General features: G+C 46.2%; 1 protein-coding gene across 2 annotated transcripts in view; it reads right to left on the bottom strand.

Annotated features, from left to right (window-relative positions):
* dpp9 (dipeptidyl-peptidase 9) overlaps nucleotides 1-20336 on the bottom strand; it is a 112556-nt gene extending 92220 nt beyond the window's left edge. For both annotated transcript variants that reach the window (XM_070859958.1, XM_070859959.1), the window contains exon 1: nucleotides 20179-20336. The gene's annotated coding sequence lies outside the window, so the exon portion shown is untranslated. The remainder of the gene's footprint in view (nucleotides 1-20178) is intronic.
* Nucleotides 20337-21271: the final 935 nt, after the last annotated feature.

The raw sequence follows: 21271 nt of genomic DNA, 5'->3' as shown, positions 1-21271 counted from the left end.
CACTTTCATCAAGCTGCTGAGAATCTAAGCAGCATTACAGTGCCAACACAAAAACTTATAACATAATATATCCAGGAGTAGGCCATACCACCTCTCGAGCCTGCTCCGCCATTTAATATGATCATGGACTCAGCTCCATTTCCCTGCCCACTCCCCATAACCCCTTATCGCTTAAGAAACTGTCTATCTCTGTCTTAAATTTATTCAATGTCCCAGCTTCCACAGCTCTCTGAGGGAGCGAATTCCACAGATTTACAACCTTCAGAAGAAATTTCTCCTCATCTCAGTTTTAAATGGGCGGCCCCTTATTCTAAGATTATGCCCCCTAATTCTAGTCTCCCCCATCAGTGGAAACATCCTCTCTGCATCCACCTTGTCAAGCCCCCTCAATCTTATACGTTTCGATTAGATCACCTCTCATTCTTCTGAATTCCAATGAGTAGAGGCCCAACCTACTCAACCTTCCCTCATAAGTCAACCCTCGCATCTCCGGAATCAACCCAGTGAACCTTCTCTGAACTGCCTCCAAAATCCTTTCGTAAATATGGAAGCCAAAACTGCACGCAGTATTCCAGGTGTGGCCTCACCAATACCCTGTATAACTGTAGCAAGACTCCCCTGCTTTTATACTCCATCCCCTTTGCAATAAAGGCCAAGATTCCACTTGCCTTCCTGATCACTTGCTGTACCTGTGTACTATCCTTTTGTGTTTCATGCACAAGTACCCCCAGGTCCCACTGTATTGCGACACTTTGCAATCTTTCTCCATTTAAATAATAACTTGCTCTTTGATTTTTTTTTTCTGCCCAAGTGCATGACCTCACACTTTCCAACATTATACTCCATCTGCCAAATTTTTGCCCACTCACTTAGCCTGTCTATGTCCTTTTACAGATTGCGTGTCGTCCTCACACATTGCTTTTCCTCCCATCTTTGTATCGTCAGCAAACTTGGCTATGTTATACTCAGTCTCTTCCAAAACGTTAATATAGATGCAAGTATGCATGTGTGGGAATAAGGTTATACATGTGAACAGCAGGCCATTTCGCCCCTCGAGCCTGTATTTAGTTCTGCTCTTTCCCCATTAGAGCGGTTATTCTTTGTACAGAATTTCTTAATAGAAACATAGAAAATAGGTGCAGGAGTAGGCCATTTGGCCCTTCGAGCTTGCACCACCATTCAATAAGATCATGGCTGATCATTCCCTCAGTACCCCTTTCCTGTTTTCTCTCCATACCCCTTGATCCCCTTAGCCGTAAGGGCTATATCTAACTCTGCCTTGAATATATCCAATGAACTGGCATCAACAACTCTCTGCGGCAGGGAATTCCACAGGTTAACAACTCTCTGAGTGAAGAAGTTTCTCCTCATCTCAGTCCTAAATAGCTGCTCTCATCTCAAGGGAGCCCAAATCTGATTTAATCACCTTCATTCCCATGTCAAACAAGGAAACCCTTGCCAATGACCTCTGCTCCCTCCCATCTGCAGTAGTGAACCCCAACTCTGAACCCTCTTGTCTTGAACAAGGACGTACAGGTCTCCATTCACCAGCATCTCCTTCCCCAGCACTATTTCAAACTCATCACATCTACAGACGGGGGTCAAAAATGATGATCCATAAGAACATAAGAAATAGGAACAGGAGACGACCATACGGCCCCTCGAGCCTGCTCCGCCATTCAATACGATTATGGCTGATCTGATCATGGACTCAGCTTCACTTTCACGCCCACTCACCTTAACCCCTTATCATTTAAGAAACTGTCTATTTCTGCCTTAAACGTATTCAATGTCCCAGCTTCCACAGCTCTCTGAGGCAGTTAATTCCACAGATTTACAATCCTCATTTCTGTTTTAAATGGGCAGCCCCTTATTCTAAGATCATGCCCTCTAGTTCTAGTCTCCCCCATCAGTGGAAACATCCTCTCTGCATCCACCTTGTCAAGCCCCCTCAATCTTATACGTTTCGATAAGATCACCTCTCATTCTTCTGAATTCCAATGAGTAGAGGCCCAACCTACTCAACCTTTCCTCATAAGTCAACCCCGTCATCCCCGGAATCAACCTAGGACCAATACATTTTTAAAAACATACTACTAGTCCAGATACTGCAATCAAAACAAAGTGATCTAGCGACCTGGATTACTGTTGTAAGTATTTTCGAACTGTTCTTTTCAGTCGCTTTTTAGTTTCTTTTCAACTTATTCTAACTGATATTTTATCGTGGTCAGAACATTGAGATTACAACGGGTCACCCAGTCTAAGTACTCGTGGGCTCATCCTAAAGTCCAGGACTTCGAAGGAACATTGCCTGCTGATCCACATCTAAAAATAGCAGTTTCTGACCCTCCAATCCATGGAATTTGAGCCTTTCCAGGAATACATAGCTCTGTATACACAAAATGTGCTGCGTGATCCTGGCCACCAGCTGTGCATGTCTGGCTTCACAGCCGAAACCCTCACAGAAATCTGTAATCTTCAACCTAAACATAATCAGTACTGCAGCAAGTTTCTAAAAATAGGGTATTGCTTTTCTGATGCGAAATTAATAAATGTTTCACAGTGAGTAGAACTGAGCCACATTCATTTAGGAAGGTCTCCGTTTGGCTCAGTCTGTGCTGTTTTAGCTCACTTCAGCCAGTGTGGTCATTTTGGTAGTTAATTCTCAATGCCCCGGGCCTGGGTGGGGGGGTTTAGAAGAGAGGTAGGTGGGAGAAATCATCGAATAGTAAAGCCATTCGGCCCCATCAAGTCTGCACCAACTCTTTCGAAGAGCAATCCAATTAGTCCCACTCCCCGCTCTTACGTGGAGATTAGAGAAGCTGGGGCTGTTCTTCTTGGAGCAGAGAAGGCCAAGAGGAGATTGGAGATGGATGTTTAAAATTATGTAGGGTTTAGCTACAATCAATAAAGAGAAACTTTATCCAATGGATGAAGGGTCAGTAACGAGGGGGTACAGATTTAAGGCGATTGGGCAAAGAACCAGAGGTGACAAAGTGAGAGAAAAAGAAAGATCACACTCAATTGCTTCCCATGCAGAGAAGTGAACTTGTGTGGAAATCAGGTGAGGATTGAGCTCGGCTGTGGAAACCATCCATGGTCTACACGCCTATCTGGGCTCACAAATGAAGAATGGTCACTTGGGCAAGATATTGGGGTGTGGCCTGCACCTACAGGATTGAACAGGTTGACCAGGAGAACAAACTGCTACAGAACTCCACAAAATCCCACAATAAGGAGCAGGATGAGCCTGGACATGAACACGAGGAAGCGCTCAGCACTTATAAATGTGCAGTAATATTAACTAGGGATTATATTATCCTGTGGTAGCTGGGAATGAAGTGAAACATCTGTGTATTTAAAAACTACAAATTATTTTAGCGAGTATTCTGAATACCAGTGTATAACACATTGTGCGGGGCAATGCAGCTTAATCGAATCAATTTATTTGCACACTCCCAGATTCCTGTCCTGGGCAGGAAACACTACAGGAGCTAGATCATCTTCATGGCATATTACATACCTCAGTGCAACACAACACTACAATCCTTACCTGGCACTTCATATTATGGAAACGTTCAGTCCCCTTGCAGTAATGCAGGGCCCAAACACCCTGTTTAAGCTGGTGTATGGAGGGAGATTGCATCCAAAAGCCAAACTGACATTAAATATAGAAGCTGTCAATTAAAAGGTAGCAAATTTGTTAATTTTTAAAGGAAACCTACCCGGATTAGCAGGCAAGAACTGGTTCAGACTTGTCAGCATAAGCTATAGGCAGACTCGCCCACTCGATTACAACGACACACTGCCAGCACATTTACAAAAATGCTATTCAAATGTAAGGAAGTAGTACAAGCAGCGGGCATTTTCTGAATCTGCCTATTCACAATTTTAGTATAAACAGGATAGTATTTTGTGCCAACAGTGTAAAGGAGGGACTGTCCAATACCTTAGTGGCCAAAATGCAATTTTTTTTTCTTTATTTGTTCCTGGGATGTGGGCGTCGCTGACAAGTCCAGCATTTATTGCCCATCCCTAATTGCCCTCAAGGTGGTGGTGAGCTGCCTTCTTGAGCCCCCGCCATCCCTATGGTAAGGTACTCCCAGTGCTGTTAGGCGGGGGGGGGGTTTCAGGGTTTTGACCCAGCGACTATGAAGGAGCAGCGATATATTTCCAAGTCAGGAAGGTGTGTAACTTGGAGGGGAACTTGCAGATGATGGTGTTCCCATGCGCCTGCTGTCCATGTCCTCCTAGGTGATAGAGGTCGCGGGTTTGTGAGGTGCTGTCGAAGAAGCCTTGGCGAGTTGCTGCAGTGCATCTGGAGTGTTGTTGGAGCTGTACTCATCTAGGCAGAGAGAAAATATGCCATCACACTCCTGCTTGTGCCTTGTAGATGGTGGGAAGGCTTCAAGGAGTCAAGAGGTGAGACACACGCCGCAGAATACCCAGCCTCTGACCTACTCTTGTAGCCACAGTATTTATGTGATTGGTCCAGTTGAGTTTCTGGTCAATCGTGAACCCCAAGATGTTGATGGTGGGGGATTCGACGATGGTAATTCCGTTGAATGTCATGGGGCAATAGTTAGAATCTCGCTTGTTGGAGAAAGTCATTGCCTGTACTTGTGTGGCACAAATGTTACTTGCCACTTGTCAGCCCAAGCCTGAATATTGTCCAGGTCTTCCTGCATGCGGGCATGGACTGCTTCATTATCTGAGGAGTTGCGAATGGAACTGAACACTGTGCAATCATCAGCGAACATCCCCACTTCTGACCTTATGATGGAAAGGTCACGATGAAGCAGATAAAGATGGTTGTGGGCCTAGGACGCTGCCCTGAGGAACTCCTGCAGAGATGTCCTTGGGCTAAGATGATTTGATCGACAATCACCTTTCTCTGTGCTAGGTATGACTCCAGCCAGTGAAGAAATCCCCCCCCCCCCCGCCAATGCCCTCCGATTTCCATTGACTTCAATTTTACTATGACTCCTTGATGCCACAGTGAAATGCTGCCTTGATGTCAAGGGTAGTCACTTCACCTCACCTCTGGAATTCAGCTCTTTTGTCCATGTCTGAACCAAAGCTGTATTGAGGTGTGGTGGAGAGGTCCTGGCAGAACCCAAATTGAGCATTGGTGAGCATGTTATTGATGAGCAAGTGCCGCTTGATAGCACTGTCGACGACACCTTCCATCACTTTGCTGAAGATTGAGTAGACTGATGGGGCAGTAATTGGCCGGATTGGATTTGTCCTGCTTTTTGTGGACAGGAAATACCTGGGCAGTTTTCCACATTGCCAAGTAGATGGCAGCGTTGTAGCTGTACTGGAACAGCTTGCCTAGAGGCGCAGCTTGTTCTAGTGCACAAGTCTTCAGCAAGACAGCCGGGATGTTGTCGAGGCCCATAGCCTTTGCTGCATCCAATGCACTCAGTCGCTTCTTGACATCACATGGAGTGAATCAAATTGACTGAAGACTGGCTTCTGTGACGGTGGGAACTTCAGGAGGAAGCAGATATGGATCAACCACTCGGCACTTCTGATTGAAGATGATTGCAAATGCTTCAGCCGTGTCTTTTGTACACGCGTGCTGAGCTCTGCCATTATTGAGAATGGGGATATTCATGGAGCTTCCTCCTCCCGTAAGTTGCTTAATGGTCCATCACCATTCACAACTGGATGTGGCTGGACTACAGAGCTTTGATCTGATCCGATCCGTTGATTGAGCAATCACTTAGCTGTCCATAGTATGCTGCTTCCGCTGTTTAGCATGCATGTAATTCTGTGCTAACCGCATTGGTGTTCTCACGCAGCTCGGGGCCATAAAAGGAGCGGCGGCCTGGGAGCAGCGTGGAGGCCTCGACCTGCATGAGAACACTAGCAGCAGATCGGGGCCATAAAAGGAGCTGCGGTGCGGCGGCCCCTAATGGAGGCCACTTCAGGGAGCAGTGCGAGCTGGTGGAAGAGGGAGATGGCAGCGAAGAGTGACGTCATCAAGGTCCAGGTCGGTGATTGGAGCGTGGGCAGATACAGTGAGAGACTGTGGAGGGATGTGATCGGGGCACAGGAGAGGTGCGAGTTCAGGGCCAAGGGCAGCACGGGTCAGCGCATACTGCGATATGTGTGCGCACTAGATCCGTGCAGCAGAGCAGGCTTGCCACTGGACCAAGACCTAGCTCTGTCAAGCCCGTGTGGTGGCTGATGTGCAACAGTCACTACACGTTTTTTTTTTAAATCCACGCACAAGCATCTTCCACCCTTCAGGATGTAGTACAAGAACCTGGAATATTAGATCCTTCATTGAAACACCCGTGAACTCTACTTTTTTTGGCGTGGAAGCAAGTCATCCTCGTTTTGAGGGACTGCCCATGACGAATTCTGTGTTGCAGCTTCCCCAGGTTGGCACCTCATTTTTCGGTATGCCTAGTGCTGCTCCTGGCATGCTCTTCTGCACATCTCATTGAACCAGGGTTACATAAGAACATAAGAAAAAGGAGCAGGAGTAGGCCATACGGCCCCTCGAGCCTGCTCCACCATTTAATACGATCATGACTGATCCGATCATGGACTCCGGTCCACTTCCCTGCCCGCTCCCCATAACCCCTTATTTCCTTATCAGTTAAGAAACTGTCTATTTCTGTCTTAAATTTATTCAATGACCCAGCTTCCACAGCTCTCTGAGGCAGCAAATTCCACAGATTTACAACCCTCAGAAGAAATTCCTCATCTGTTTTAAATGGGTGGCCCCTTTTTCCAAGATCATGTCCTCTAGTTCTAGTCTCCCCTATTAGTGGAAACATCCTCTCTGCATCCACCTTGTCAAGCCCCCTCAATCTTATACATTCCGATAAGATCACCTCTCATTCTTCTGAATTCCAATGGGTAGAGGCCCAATCTACTCAACCTTTCCTCATAAGTCAACCCCCTCATCTCCAGGATCAACCCTGTGAACCTTCTCTGAACTGCCTCCAAAGCAAGTATATCCTTTCTTAAATATGGAAACCAAAACTGTACGCAGTATTCCAGGTGTGGCCTCACCACTACCCTATATAACTGGAGCAAGATTTCCCTGCTTTTATATTCCATTCCCTTTGCAATAAAGGCCAAAATTCCATTGGCCTTCCTGATCACTTGCTGTACCTGCATGCTAATCTTTTGTGTTTCATGCACAAGTACCCCCAGATCCTGCTGTACTGCAACACTTTGCAATTTTTCTCCATTTAAATAACTTGCTCTTTGATTTTTTTTCTGCCAAAGCGCATAACCTCACTTTCCAACATTATACTCCATCTGCCAAATTTTTGCCCACTCACTTAGCCTGTATGTCCTTTTGCAGTTTTTGTGTGTCCTCCTCGCACATTGCTTTTCCTCCCATCTTTGTATCATCAGCAAACTTGGCTACATTACACTCAGTCCCTTCATCCAAGTCGTTAATATAGATTGTAAATAGTTGGGGTCACAGCACTGATCCCTGCTCGTTACTGAATGTCAACCCGAGAATGAACCATTTATCCCGACTCTCTGTTAGCTAGTCAATCCTCTATCTAAGCTAATATATTACCCCCAACCCTGCAAACTTTTATCTTGTGCAGTAACCTTTTATGTGGCATCTTGTCAAATGCCTTCTGGAAATCCAAATACACCACTGGTTCCCCTTTATCCACCCTGTTTGTTACATCCTCAAAGAATCCCAGCAAATTTGTCAAATGTGGCTTCCCCTTCATAAATCCATATCGACTCTGCCTGACTGAATTACACTTTTCCAAATGTCCTGCTACTGCTTCTTTAATAATGGACTCCAACATTTTCCCAACCACAGATGTTAGGCTAACTGGTCTATAGTTTCCTGCTTTTTGTCTGCCTCCTTTTTTAAATAGGGGTGTTACATTTGTAGTTTTCCAATCTGCTGAGACCTCCCCAGAATCCAAGGAATTTTGGTAAATTACAACCAATGTATCCACTGCTTCTCTTAAGACCCTAGGATGCAAGCCATCAGGTCCAGGGGATTTATCTATCTTTAGTGCCATTATCTTACTGACTCCTTAGTGATTGTGTGAAGTTCCTCCCCACCCCTTCCCCCCCATAGCCCCTTGACTATTCACTGTTGGTATATTTTGTGTCCTCTACCATAAAGACGGATACAAAATATTCACTCAGAGTTTCTGCCATCTCCCTGACCCCCTGGCCTCATCTCTAAGAGACCAACATTTACTTTAGCCACTCTTCCTTTTTATATACCTGTAGAAACTCTTGCTATTTGTTTTTATATTTCATGCTAGTTTATTTTCATAGTCTATCTTCCCTTTCTTAAATCATTTTTTTAGTCATTCTTTGCTGGCTTTTAAAAGCTTCCCAATCTTCTGTCCTCCCAATAGTTTTGGCCACTTTGTAGACCCTTGTTTTTAATTGGATACCACCCTTTATTTCTTTAGTTAGCCATGGATGGTTATCTTCCCCTGGTCCCCTGGAGATGGTAATGGTAAAGCGAGAGATATGCCAGGCCATGAGATTACAGATTGTGGTGAATACAATTATGCTGCTGCTGATGGCCCACAGTGCCTCATGGATGCCCAGTTTTGAGCTGCTAGATCTGTTCTGAATCTACCCCATTTAGCAGTGATAGTGCCACACAACACGATGGAGCGTGTCCTCGGTGTTATACGGGACTTCATCTCCACAAGAACTGTGTGGTGGTCACTGCTATCAATGCCGTCATGGACAGATGCATCTGCGACAGGTAAATTGGTGAGGACGAGGTCAAGTTGGTTTTCCCCTCGTGTTGATTCTCTCACCACCTGTCGCAGGACCAGTCTGGCTGGCAGCTATGTTTCAGGACTCTGCCAGCTCGGTCAGTTGTGGTGCTACCAAGCCACTCTTGGTGATGGATATTGAATTTCCCCATCCAGAGTACGTTCTGTGCCCTTGCTACGCTCACTGCTTCTAAGTGGTGTTCAACATGGCAGAGTACTGATTAATCTGGCGAGGGAGGTGGTAATCAGCAGGAGATTTGGCCTGAAGCCTGGATAGGGTTGAGTGATATGTTAATGAGCCATAAAATCCCATACACCCTTCTCCGTCCCTGTATCAAGACTCACTGCACAAAATTAGGGCTTACTACTATTTATTCTTTCCCACGATCACAAAACCCTTATCTCAGTCAGGCTTTTAAAACCCAAGATTAAGCATCACCTATTCAGTACTTCCCGACTTATCTAGCCATCTCTTTCACTATTTTCAATCTTAATGCTGTCCTGGATTCTGGGCATCAGCCCTTCATCTAGGTTTCTCAAGAAAAGAAAATATAGAGCAAGGCCTCAGCTTCAACCCGATTGGTTGACCGGAACAGCAGTGGGAGAACGCCAATCGGCAGTGCCCCCAGACAGGGAAGGAAGTGCGAGCATCAGTCAACTGCCCAGATTCACAATGTACCGCCTCCTGTGGGAATGTGTGGGACGGCGGGAGGTGTGCCATCCGAGATGCCCACATGGCAAAATAGCCTTCCAAAACTCACTAGCTGGGCTCACATATGAATAACCAAGCAACTAGATTAAGTACTGCGGGGCTACCAGCACCGGAGGATGTGTACCTGAGCAAGAATCAACACCTTCAGGAGAGGCGGCAAGAAAAACAGGCTGGAAAAGAAAAGAAGAGTTGAAACAAGGAGTTAACTCCTTGGCTTTCTGGCCAGAGCAGTCCATAAATAGCATCCCTATACAGCCCAGAAGATATGATCCGTTTCCTCCCCTTCCTGTTTGTTCTCTCCTGTGAATCAGGAGGGCAGGAAGTCTGACCCAATAAACTTTGCCATAGTTTCCATCAATGCAATTCCCCCCCCCCACCTCCCCCATAATGGGTCAGCAGAAAGCAATTTGAACAGGGCATTTCAAAGAGGATCAAGTCTTTCCTGTCTCGACACATGAGCAGAACAAAACACCTCTTCAACTATCGCATTCCATCTGATTAACAAAATCTCATTCACTGTGACAAATGATTGAGGAACAGGCATCCCTGAAATACTCCCACCACTTCTTGTTCCAGACCCTTCAACTTTGCTTATTCCCTGCACATGGCACTGGTTACAAACGGTATTGGGTGTGACTGTAGTTCTCGCTCAGGCCAACATCCTCAGCACCGAGGCATCGATCACGCTCAACCAGCTCCGATGGGCGGGCCACATTGTCCACATGCCTGATACAAGACTCCCAAAGCAAGCATTCTACTTGGAGCTCAGACAAGGCAAGCAGGAGGGAAGAGAAAATGCTTCAAAGACGCCCTCAAAGCTTCCTTGACAAAATGCAACATCCCCACCAACTCTTGGAATTCCCTGGCCCAAGATCGCTCAAAGTGGAGGAGAAGCATCCGAGAAGACACCGAACACCTCTTCACTAGGAGTATGCGGAGGCCAAGTACAAACGGAAGAAGTGTACGACAAATCAAGCACCCCACCCACCCGTCCCTCCAACCACCACCTGTGACAGAGACTGTAGATCCCGCATTGGGCTAATCAGTCACCTTAGAACTCATTACTGTGGAAGCAAGTCATCCTCAACTCCGGGGGACTGCCTAAGAAAGCTTTGTCTCTCCTCTGACACCATTGACCACTCTATCCATCTCTGCCATCCGTGGCCCGACAAGTCGGGTTCAAAATTCTCCATACTTTCTAACCTTATACTCTCTCTCTCTCTCTCTCTTTCCTGCAACAGCTCCACTGTTCTCCTTTGATCTCCAGCACTTTGAAATGTGAGGGGCGCTATAAAAATACAGGTGGCGGAAACATTCCGGTTAGCAGTCAAACAGTTCTGGTACCAAAAGGATCCTAATGCTGCGTGCAATTCACTGTCACTTACACCCTTCTGTAATTTTTTTCTGTAATTATTGTGCAGCGCATTCTAGTTTCATTCGCTGGCTGCTTCCAGAATACCCGAAGTCCCTTTTGAGAAAAACTAAAGAAGGTACAAAGAATTGGTTACAGAAAGCTCAAAGAAATCCTTGCTTGGCCATGAAGAAAACATACTTTAAATACAGTACTTAAGTGTGAATAATTTAGACGATGAACTGCTAGTTCCACATCAATACATCCCACATATATTAAGGGAAAAGTAGTAACTGTTGTTCCAATTAACACCAAACAGTAATAAATCAAATCGAAATGTCCTCCCTTGCTCCTTTGGTCTCCCATGCTAAACAATCAGAACAAAGATGATACGCATGCAATCTGTTCAGGAGGTTCTGCCAATGTTGCTCTCAATCCAGTACTCCTGAGGTATGTGATAACAGCCCCGGGTGATGCACTTACCAACTAAATCCTCATCCATAAACTGCCTGTACCTGTTATAACAGCATGACCTTAATTAGATATCTATGGATACAGGCACTAATTGAGCAGAAATTAGCCGAGCTGTATACAATCTGCCCTGGCATTAATGCTGGAACATAAATATTATATGTGCTAGCCTATAACTATCAAAGTCGCTTAACAACAGGGTCTGGGAGTCCACTCCCAAAAACCACAGCACTGCAAATTTAATTAGAGGACAGCACAGCACTGGAGACCCAAGCTGGAATTCCAGCCCTGACCTCCCATAGGAACTAGGTTATCTGGAGGAAATGAAAACTGACCAGCTACTGATTCCTTCATAACTTTACTCAAGGACACATCCTGACAAGTCTTTAAGCAGCAACACTGATGCTGCCTGATCATTCTACCCTCCGACTATAAGCAAATACAATAGGCAGAGGAACGTTTCAGTGACTGGTTAGACAGCTCCGCATTTGGTATTTAATACATTCAGACCCCCAGCCGAGATTCAGCAATGTTTTATGTTTTTTTAAATTTGTTCTCAGATTATGGGCAACACAGACAAGGCATCATTTATTGCCCATCCGCTGTTGATGGTGATGGTCCTTCTTCTCCAGTGATTATTTTTATAACTGAATGACTTGGTAGGGCACTCTAGAGAGCATTTGGAATCAAACATGTAGTGGGGGACTGGAGTCACATGTAGGCCAGGTCCAGTAGGAGCCCAACTGTTGCCTGAAGTGCATCAGTGAACTAGTTAGGTTATTCCAGTAGCTTTCATGATACCAGCCTACAAATTCCCAGATTTACTGAATTTAATTAGCCACCATTTGATTTGAACTCTAGTCCAGTACAAGGGTACTACCGGACCCTGGCATTGGAGTTGTCGCTTTCTGCAGAATAGCCCAATAATATTCAACCGCAATTCAATTGGTAGCGCCCTCACCTCAGTCAAAAGGTCGTAGGTTCAAGACCCACCCCAATGACTTGAACACAAAATCTAGGCTCACTCCTAGTACTGAGGCTGTATTGGCGAAGGTGCCAGTCTTTCAGAAGAGATGTTAAATCGAGTGCTAATGTTTCTGTTAAGCCGCTCGGCGATCTGGAGGTCTCACACAGGCCAGCCGCCAGATTTTAAATGGAAAAAAAACTGCACGCGTAATAATTTGAAGGGGCCATACACCCAAAAGGAAAATTGGCGGGAACATTGCTGAGGACCAGTCTGCCCTCTCGGATGGAGGCAAAAGATATCATGGCACTATTTGCAGAACAGCTGGGGAATTCCCCCAGGTGTCCTCGCCATTATTTATCCCTGAACCATCTTCACTAAAAACAGATTACCTGGTCATTTTCATTTGTTTGTGGGATCTTGCTGTGTGCAAATTGGCTGTCATGTTCTCTGCAGATTACACTTCAAAAGTACCTCACTGGCTGTAAAGTGTATTGGGAAATCCAGAGATTGTGAAAGGTGCAATATAATTGCAAATTCTTTCTTGTACTTCTGACTGGGACACCAGAGGTTGAATACATCCTCATTGCAGGCCAGCTTGTCAGTCTTGCTGAGGTTCTCTTGGGGAGGCAGAGGGGGAAGGAAGAGAGAGATTATTCTCCTCCTCCACTCATGCCAACCCAACTTTATGATCTAGACATTTTGATGCAGGCCAACTTATTTTTTCACCTAATAACTGATGCCAAAATGTTTTTTGGGTGGGGTGGGGGAGAAGAGAAGAAATCTCTGAAGTCAGAAATACAAATGACTAAAGCACTATCCTGAACTGCAAGTTATGCCAATTAAAACAAACTCAAAAAGGCATTTATCTTCAAAATCAGAAGTGAAGATTTAGTCCCTGAATTGTACATGTCTCCTGTAATTGGCTACAAAACCTCCCAAAACACTTCACATTCTTAAAATAATTCCATATGACAATTCCAAGTGCCAGTTTAGCTCCGTGGTAGCTCTCTCAATCAGGTGTTGTGTACAAGCCCCACTCTAGAAGTGGAAGACGTAATCTAGGCTGACACTCCAGGACAGTACAGAGTGTACAGCAATGTCAGAGGAGCTGAGCTGTCTTTTGGACGAGATGTTAAACTGAGGGCCTGTCTGCTTGTTCGGGTAAAGGATCTAGTGCACTATTCGAAGAGGAGCAGGCCTATATTCCTCCTCAACCACAACCATCAAAAAGACATTAACTAGCATTTATAAAACGCCTTTTAGTAAAACATCCCAAAGCGCTTTACAGGAGCGTTATCAAACAACATTTGACACCAAGCACCGTAAGGAGATATTAGGACGGGTGACCAAAAGCTTGGTTAAAAAGCAGAGAGAAGTAGAGAGGCTTGGAGAGGGGCCTCAGCAACTGAAAGCACAGCCACCATTGGAGGTCATTCATCTCATTTTCTATTTGCAGGGCTCTGCCTTGTGCAAACTGTCCACCACATTTACGTACAAGCAACAGTGACTACACGTCAAAAGGAATTTACTGGCTGTGAGCACAGACAATATAAATGCAAGTTCCTGATAACGGAAGACAGTTTCTTTTTTAAAACTATATCTGTAGCTTTCTCCCTCTTGAAGATGCTGTCTCCTGTTGTGACAGGGTTCCATAGGCCCATGCAGCCTCAGCTACCTCACACACATGACTGTTCTTCATATGTGAGCCCAGTGGGGTCAAATGGCATGTTTCTGTGCTGTACACCCGAAGTAGAAAGTGAATGCGAGCAGGATAGAAACATAGAAACATAGAAAATAGGTGCAGGAGCAGGCCATTCAGCCCTTCTAGCCTGCACCGCCATTCAACGAGTTCATGGCTGAACATGAAACTTCAGTACCCCCTTCCTGCTTTCACGCCATACCCCTTGATCCCCCGAGTAGTAAGGACTTCATCTAACTCCCTTTTGAATATATTTAGTGAATTGGCCTCAACTACTTTCTGTGGTAGAGAATTCCACAGGTTCACCACTCTCTGGGTGAAGAAGTTTCTCCTCATCTCGGTCCTAAATGGCTTACCCCTTATCCTTAGACTGTGACCCCTGGTTCTGGACTTCCCCAACATTGGGAACATTCTTCCTGCATCCAACCTGTCCAAACCCGTCAGAATTTTAAACGTTTCTATGAGGTCCCCTCTCACTCTTCTGAACTTCAGTGAATACAAGCCCAGTTGATCCAGTCTTTCTTGATAGGTCAGTCCCACCATCCCGGGAATCAGTCTGGTGAATCTTCGCTGCACTCCCTCAATAGCAAGAATGTCCTTCCTCAAGTTAGGAGACCAAAACTGTACACAATACTCCAGGTGTGGCCTCACCAAGGCCCTGTACAACTGTAGCAACATCTCCCTGCCCCTGTACTCAAATCCCCTCGCTATGAAGGCCAACATGCCATTTGCTTTCTTAACCGCCTGCTGTACCTGCATGCCAACCTTCAATGACTGATGTACCATGACACCCAGGTCTCGTTGCACCTTCCCTTTTCCTAATCTGTCACCATTCAGATAATAGTCTGTCTCTCTGTTTTTACCACCAAAGTGGATAACCTCACATTTATCCACATTATACTTCATCTGCCACGCATTTGCCCACTCACCTAACCTATCCAAGTCACTCTGCAGCCTCATAGCATCCTCCTCACAGCTCACACTGCCACCCAACTTAGTGTCATCCGCAAATTTGGAGATACTACATTTAATCCCCTCGTCTAAATCATTAATGTACAATGTAAACAGCTGGGGCCCCAGCACAGAACCCTGCGGTACCCCACTAGTCACTGCCTGCCATTCCGAAAAGTACCCATTTACTCCTACTCTTTACTTCCTGTCTGACAACCAGTTCTCAATCCACGTCAGCACACTACCCCCAATCCCATGTGCTTTAACTTTGCACGTTAATCTCCTGTGTGGGACCTTGTCGAAAGCCTTCTGAAAGTCCAAATATACCACATAACTGGTACTCCTTTCTCCACTTTATTGGAAACATCCTCAACTATAGGCAGGACATCACAAGAGCCCGATGCAGGCCGAGGCCCAGCCCTAACCCACATGGACCTCCCAACAGAGGGGCACCGGATAGTGTTCAGGAGTGGGAATCACAGGCGAACGGTCCCCTCCCTAGCCCGATATGCGCAGGTTAACTGCAGGGCCCCCCACTTCACAATCAACGGAGACAGAGAATTGAAGCCGGATATAAATTCCACTTTAAGCACGGTATAAAGTGTCTGGTACAGGAAGAAATTGCGATATCCTTGCAGCAAATGCACACAAAAAGGAGTGCTACAATAGTACAGATATGAAAGGCGGTCATACTACAACAATGACTGCACTTCAAATGTAGTTCAGGTCGATGTAAAGTGCTTTGAGATGTCCTGAAGATGTGATAAGATCTTGTACAAAATTTGTTCTTTCTTTCAAACTCAGTGCATGACAGCTATTGTGATACTACAGGCCAGGTGTTCTCTGCATGCTGTTTCTCATTATTTTAATGAATGATTTAGACATAGGAACAAGAGGAATGATACCAAACTGGCAGGGGGCATTGCAAACTGAGGAAGAATGCAGAAGATTGCAGGCATAAACAGGTTACTAGTGTGGGCAGACAGCTGGAAGACACAGTTTAATTTCAGGATATAACTGTAAATGGAAGTTTACCCAAACTGTAAGATTCTTATTAGAGTGAAGGGACAGAGAAACCCAATGACGCAGATACATATATCTTTAAATGTTAAGAGGGCATGAAGAAGAGGCCATAAAAAGGCAAATGGGATTCGGGGATTATTATACAGGGGCATTGAATAGAAAAACAAGCTAGAATGTGTATTTGTAAAAGACGACAATTAGGCAACAGCTGGAGTAGTGCGTGTAGTTCTATCGTAAGAAGGATATTACAGCCATGGAATGAAGACAGTAAAGAAAAGATTGACCCAAAAATTATTAAAAACCCAAATAAAAAAGGTTAAGGGAGAATCTAATGGCAGTTTTGAAATTATGGAAGGTTTTGAGTATAAATAGTAAAAGACTGTTCCCACTGGTTGGTTGCTTTCATAGCTTCTCACGCTTTTGTGTGAAGCAGTGGGAGGATTCATAGGCTGATTAACAGTCTGGCATGGCAGCCCACAACATGATCGCTCCTTCCATGGGTATAGCGATGCTTTATACCAGTAGCTAGTGCTATATGGCAGAAGGGTTTTATGGGCTCCCACAAGCCATATTTGAGGGGGGGGGGGGGGGGGGGAAAGTGGCCACCCACCCCCACCGAACACAAGTATCCAGCTGGATGTCAACCCAGAATTCAGAGCCGGAGCTCCAGTCTCCACTCACCGGGAATGTCTGGAGCGGGGTTCGAACCCTGTACCTTCTGACTCAGTGGTGGGAATGCCACCACGAAGGCAAAGGCTGGCTCTCTCTGGTTGGTGAAGCTGAAAGAAGTTTTGTCAGAGACTTACTGAACTGTGGAACACTTGCATCCATAGAACACCTTTAATGGAGAAAAAACATCGCAAGGCGCTTCACAGAGGCATAATCAGACTAGAAATGGACGCCAAGCCAAAGATGGGAGATATTGGGAGGGGTGATCTAAAGCTTGGCCAAACAGGTGGCGAGTTTTCATGTGTTTAGCTTTGTAAAGACTTGTATTTATATAGCACCTTTCTCAACCGCAAGACATCCCAAAGCGCATTAGTCAATTAAGTACTTTTTGAAGTATAGTCACTGTTGTAATGTAGTAAATGTGTCAGCCAATATGCACAGCAAGCTCCCACAAACAGTAACATGATAATGATCAAATGATCTGTTTTGTTTTTAAAAGTGATGTTGATTGAAGGTTAAATATCGCCCAGGACATCGTGGAGAACTCTCCTGCTGTTCTTCAAAATAGTGGCATGAAATCTTTTATGTCCACCCCAGGGGGCAGACAGGGTCTGTTTAACCCCGTCCAAAGGACGGCACCTCCGACAGTGCAATGCTCCCTCTGCATTAGAGTGCCAGTCTGGATTATGTGCTCAAGTCTCTGGAGTGGGACTTGAACCCACGAGCTTCTGACTAAGAGATGAGCGCGGTACCACTGAGCCACGGCTGACAATTTTAAAAATTCTTATCCCACAGATTTGTGACCTTGGGCTTTTCACTGAAGGTGACGCTGCTACTGGAGAGCAGCAGCCAGAAGGCCATGATGCTGGGGGCCAGGAGTGCAGCTGCAGATATCTCAGTGCTGTAGCTATAGTCCAGTCTCCTGCAGTGCTTTCTGGTGCTAGGCCCCCAAGGAGTGGGTATTCATCAGGCATTGTAGCAAGCTGCATGCAGCTGTCAATCATACAAACATTCCTAGGTCCGATTAAACAACTTGTATTTATACAGCACCTTTTACTTCACGGGAGGGTAATTAGACAAAAATGGATGCTGTGCCAAAGGAGGAGATATTAGGATGGGTGGCCCAAAGATTGGTTTTAAGAGTCTCAATAAGGAGAGGGAGGTGAAGGGGTTTAGGAAGGAAATTCCTTATCACTATATAAGCAGAAACTATGTAATTTAAGAGGGAATTACACATGTATTTGGAAAATATAAAAGATGACGGAAAAGATGGAATTAGAGTAGGGAGCTCATTAAAGAGCTAGCACCAGCACAATAGGCCAAATGGCCTCGTGTCTAAATGGTCCAGCTCTAATTACTACGATTTAATAAATCACAGGGGCTGAGGATTGCTGACACGCAAGTCAATCTCTTGCCTATATATCCATGAATGAAATTGAAACAGCGGTGCGCTAATGAGCCCCATGAACAAATGTAATCAAGCAATTCAATGCCGTGTGCGACCATGACAACATGCACCGAGCAGATAGGAGCATCAAACTGTTGCAAAATAAACTCTTTCCATCCTCCTCGATACAAATTCCCTGCAACACAAATCCAGTGTGGAAGAATTGACTACTTTTTTTCTTAAAGTGTAAGTTTTCACAGAGAGAGAGTCAGGGCTTCCATCAGACACAATCTTATTCAACAGACTAAAACATGCAGTAAATGTAACTAGCACTCATGGCCGATTTACCCAATGAACTAACAAGTCAGGTTTGTTCACTAGATCGCTATAACTGACTGGACACCAACCCACATTCTCGACACAAGAGGCTCCAATCCAAGAACAGAGGTACAGACCTTGCAAAAGAAAACATCTTAAATCCTCCTTTAAAGCTGACTAGCGTGCTATTTACTGAAACCATCAAATTCAGTGGTAACACAAGGATAATTACTGACTGTACTAAATAAGGGACGGACAAGGTAAATAACCCCAAAAGCTACAACAGGACAATCTGTACCACTGCTGGCAAAAAGGCAGGAATCACTGCAAGTCTGCTGATCATTTGAATAATTGCCATATGGCACAACTTACTTCAGCTGCCTTCCTTCACAATGGCTGGAAGGTCGTCAATGCACACTGACTGCACAGATAAGACATCTGCACAACTTCCACACAATTTAACATTTTTCAAGGATGTCCGAACTCCTGCGAATAGCAAGCAGAACTAGTGTCCATGCAAATATTGCGAATAGAAAGATCTTGTATTTGTTATTTCAGATCTCGGGTAGAAGTAAAGTTTTTGTTTAACGCTGAGCCCACCGACTCACACCACCACCCCTCTCAACCCCTCCCCACCCCCAGTTCAATCCCCAATGAACAAAATTTTAACAGCAAAGAGGGTTAACTTAGGGCTAGAAACATCACCCGTGCGACACCAAGGGCCTGCAGGTAATCATGAACAATGGGCACGTGGGATCACAAGACCTCCTGACATAGGAAGTCCCCACTAATTGCCTCGCTCATAAGTGAGATTAGACAGTGAGTCTATTCATCTGTAGAGCCATCACAGCTAAATACAATCATCCCTCACAATTGCACTGCCCAACACGTGTCCCCAAACAGCAATCAAGAGTGCTAATGTTCTCTTTCCCCAACCCATGGGCACTGAGGCCAAAAGTAGTGATTCTACAGTTAACTAACTACAGATAATCCCAACACAAGGGCTCACATTGGGACCTTCCTAATCCATATAGTGCCACAGCGTTTATCATTAAACTCATCAAGGGATGGCTCAAAACCCATCCTTAATTTACAAACGAGATGGTATGAAGGCAGCAAGCATCCCACAACTGGAGTTGTAATGCAAGATGTATAAACTATACAGATTTGTTTATATAAAAAGGAAAAATCGAGTCTTGGGAGTTAACACAGATCTTCCAAAACAAGGAAAATTCCTCGAGTGAAAATCTCCCAAATGTCCATAGGTTGGAGGTGCAGCCAAATATACATTGGACACTCGGGGATTTCCAATGTGCCCCCATCCCCCCAAACTGACCCTTCATATATTCTGTGGAGCTTTACAAAAGGGGGTCGGATCACTGCAAATGCTGAAGATCTGAAAGGAAATTCGTGCTGCAAATATACAGCAGTTGCAACACCACTGGGAGAAGGAAATAAACAGGTGAGTTTTGCGAGTGGAGAGCCTGAAGCGTTCGGGACCTGAAACCGCCTCTCCTGCTGGGAGCGGCCGGGCCCCATACACCGCTCACTGAGACCGGGCACCAGTGCCTGGGGACTGAGAGGCTGCAAGGCCCGGACCCGCCACCCCTACTCACCCTGCAATCGGCGGCTGAAGCCGGAGCCCCCGCCTCCGGTCTGCCGCAAAGGCCGAGCCATTCCCCGCTTCAATGTAACCGCGGCTCCGGAGTCCGGGTCAGGCCGGCAATGGGGCTGCGGCAGGGCCCGGGTGCAGAGACCCCGGCACTCGAGGCCCCCCGGAGAATGACCCGCGGCTCCCGGCCCCAGGGACTGGCTGGCTCCCGGGCTCGGCCTGACTCATTGTCTCACACCCGCGCCGGCTGTGAGAGTGGGCCCAAGCTCCTCACCTCCTGCAGGCTCCTGCAATACCGCGGGCTCCTCCTCCGGCTTCATTCAAGCCGACAGCGGCACTCGGCGCCACCAACCCGCGCACTGCCGCAACCTCGGCCTTTCATCCCGCGACAAGGCGGCCGCAGGAGCGTCCTTACCCCGCGCGGAGGCGGCGCCTGCCGCAACTCGGAGGGCAGACAGCGCCCCCCGTGGCTCGGAGGGCAAAAAGCGCCCCCCGTGGCTCGGAGGGCAGATAGCGCCCCCCCCCCCCCGCAGCTCGGAGGACCGACAGCGCCTCCCCCAGCGGCTCGGAGGGCAGACAGCGCCCCCCGCGGCTCGGAGGACACACAGCGACCCCCCGCGGCTGGGAGGGCACGCTCGCCACATTTAGTAGGGAGCCTTGGGCTGGATTCTTTCTGCTTTTTACTTTTCCATTTCATTTCAGGGAGTGGGGTTAGGAATAACACTGATGATACCAAGGCTTCTTCGGTAGTGTATCCCAAACCCGTGACCTCTACTACCTAGAAGGACAAGGGCTGCAGGCTCATGGGAACATCATCACCTCCACCTTCCCCTCCAAGTCACACGCCATCCTGACTTGGAAATATATCGCTGTTCTTCATCGTCGCTGGGTCAAAATTCTGGAACTCCCTCCCTAACAGCACTATGGAAGCACCTTCACCACACGGACTGCAGCGGTTCAAGAAGGCGGCTCAACACCACCTTCTCCGCGGCAATTAGGGATGGGTAATAAATGCCGGCCTTGCCAGCGACACCCACAGTCTAGGAACAAATGAAAGTCAAATCTCCCTGGCCCTACTTGTAATTTGCAATTTGCCACTGAAATAATGGTTGGACTGTATATTAGTGTAGAATAAATGAATTATGAAAGCCTCCAGGGGACCTACAATTTGCTCACTGATTGAATGGAACTCCCTTCCTGTTGATATAGTGCGATTGCACATTTGGGAAATGGGATACTCCTGTAAAAGTGAAGTATCTTCTCTTGTTGCTTCCCATCATGTTTAGGAAAAGGATAGGGTCCATGGCCCTGGCAAACAATGAATCATTGATCTGACGCAGCCTAAAAGTGACAAAGAGGTTGAAGAG

This window comes from Pristiophorus japonicus, chromosome 18 (assembly GCF_044704955.1).
Source record: "Pristiophorus japonicus isolate sPriJap1 chromosome 18, sPriJap1.hap1, whole genome shotgun sequence".
Lineage (NCBI taxonomy): Eukaryota > Metazoa > Chordata > Chondrichthyes > Pristiophoridae > Pristiophorus > Pristiophorus japonicus.
Note: the sequence above shows the minus strand (reverse complement) of the source record. Positions and strands in the feature narration are given on the sequence as shown.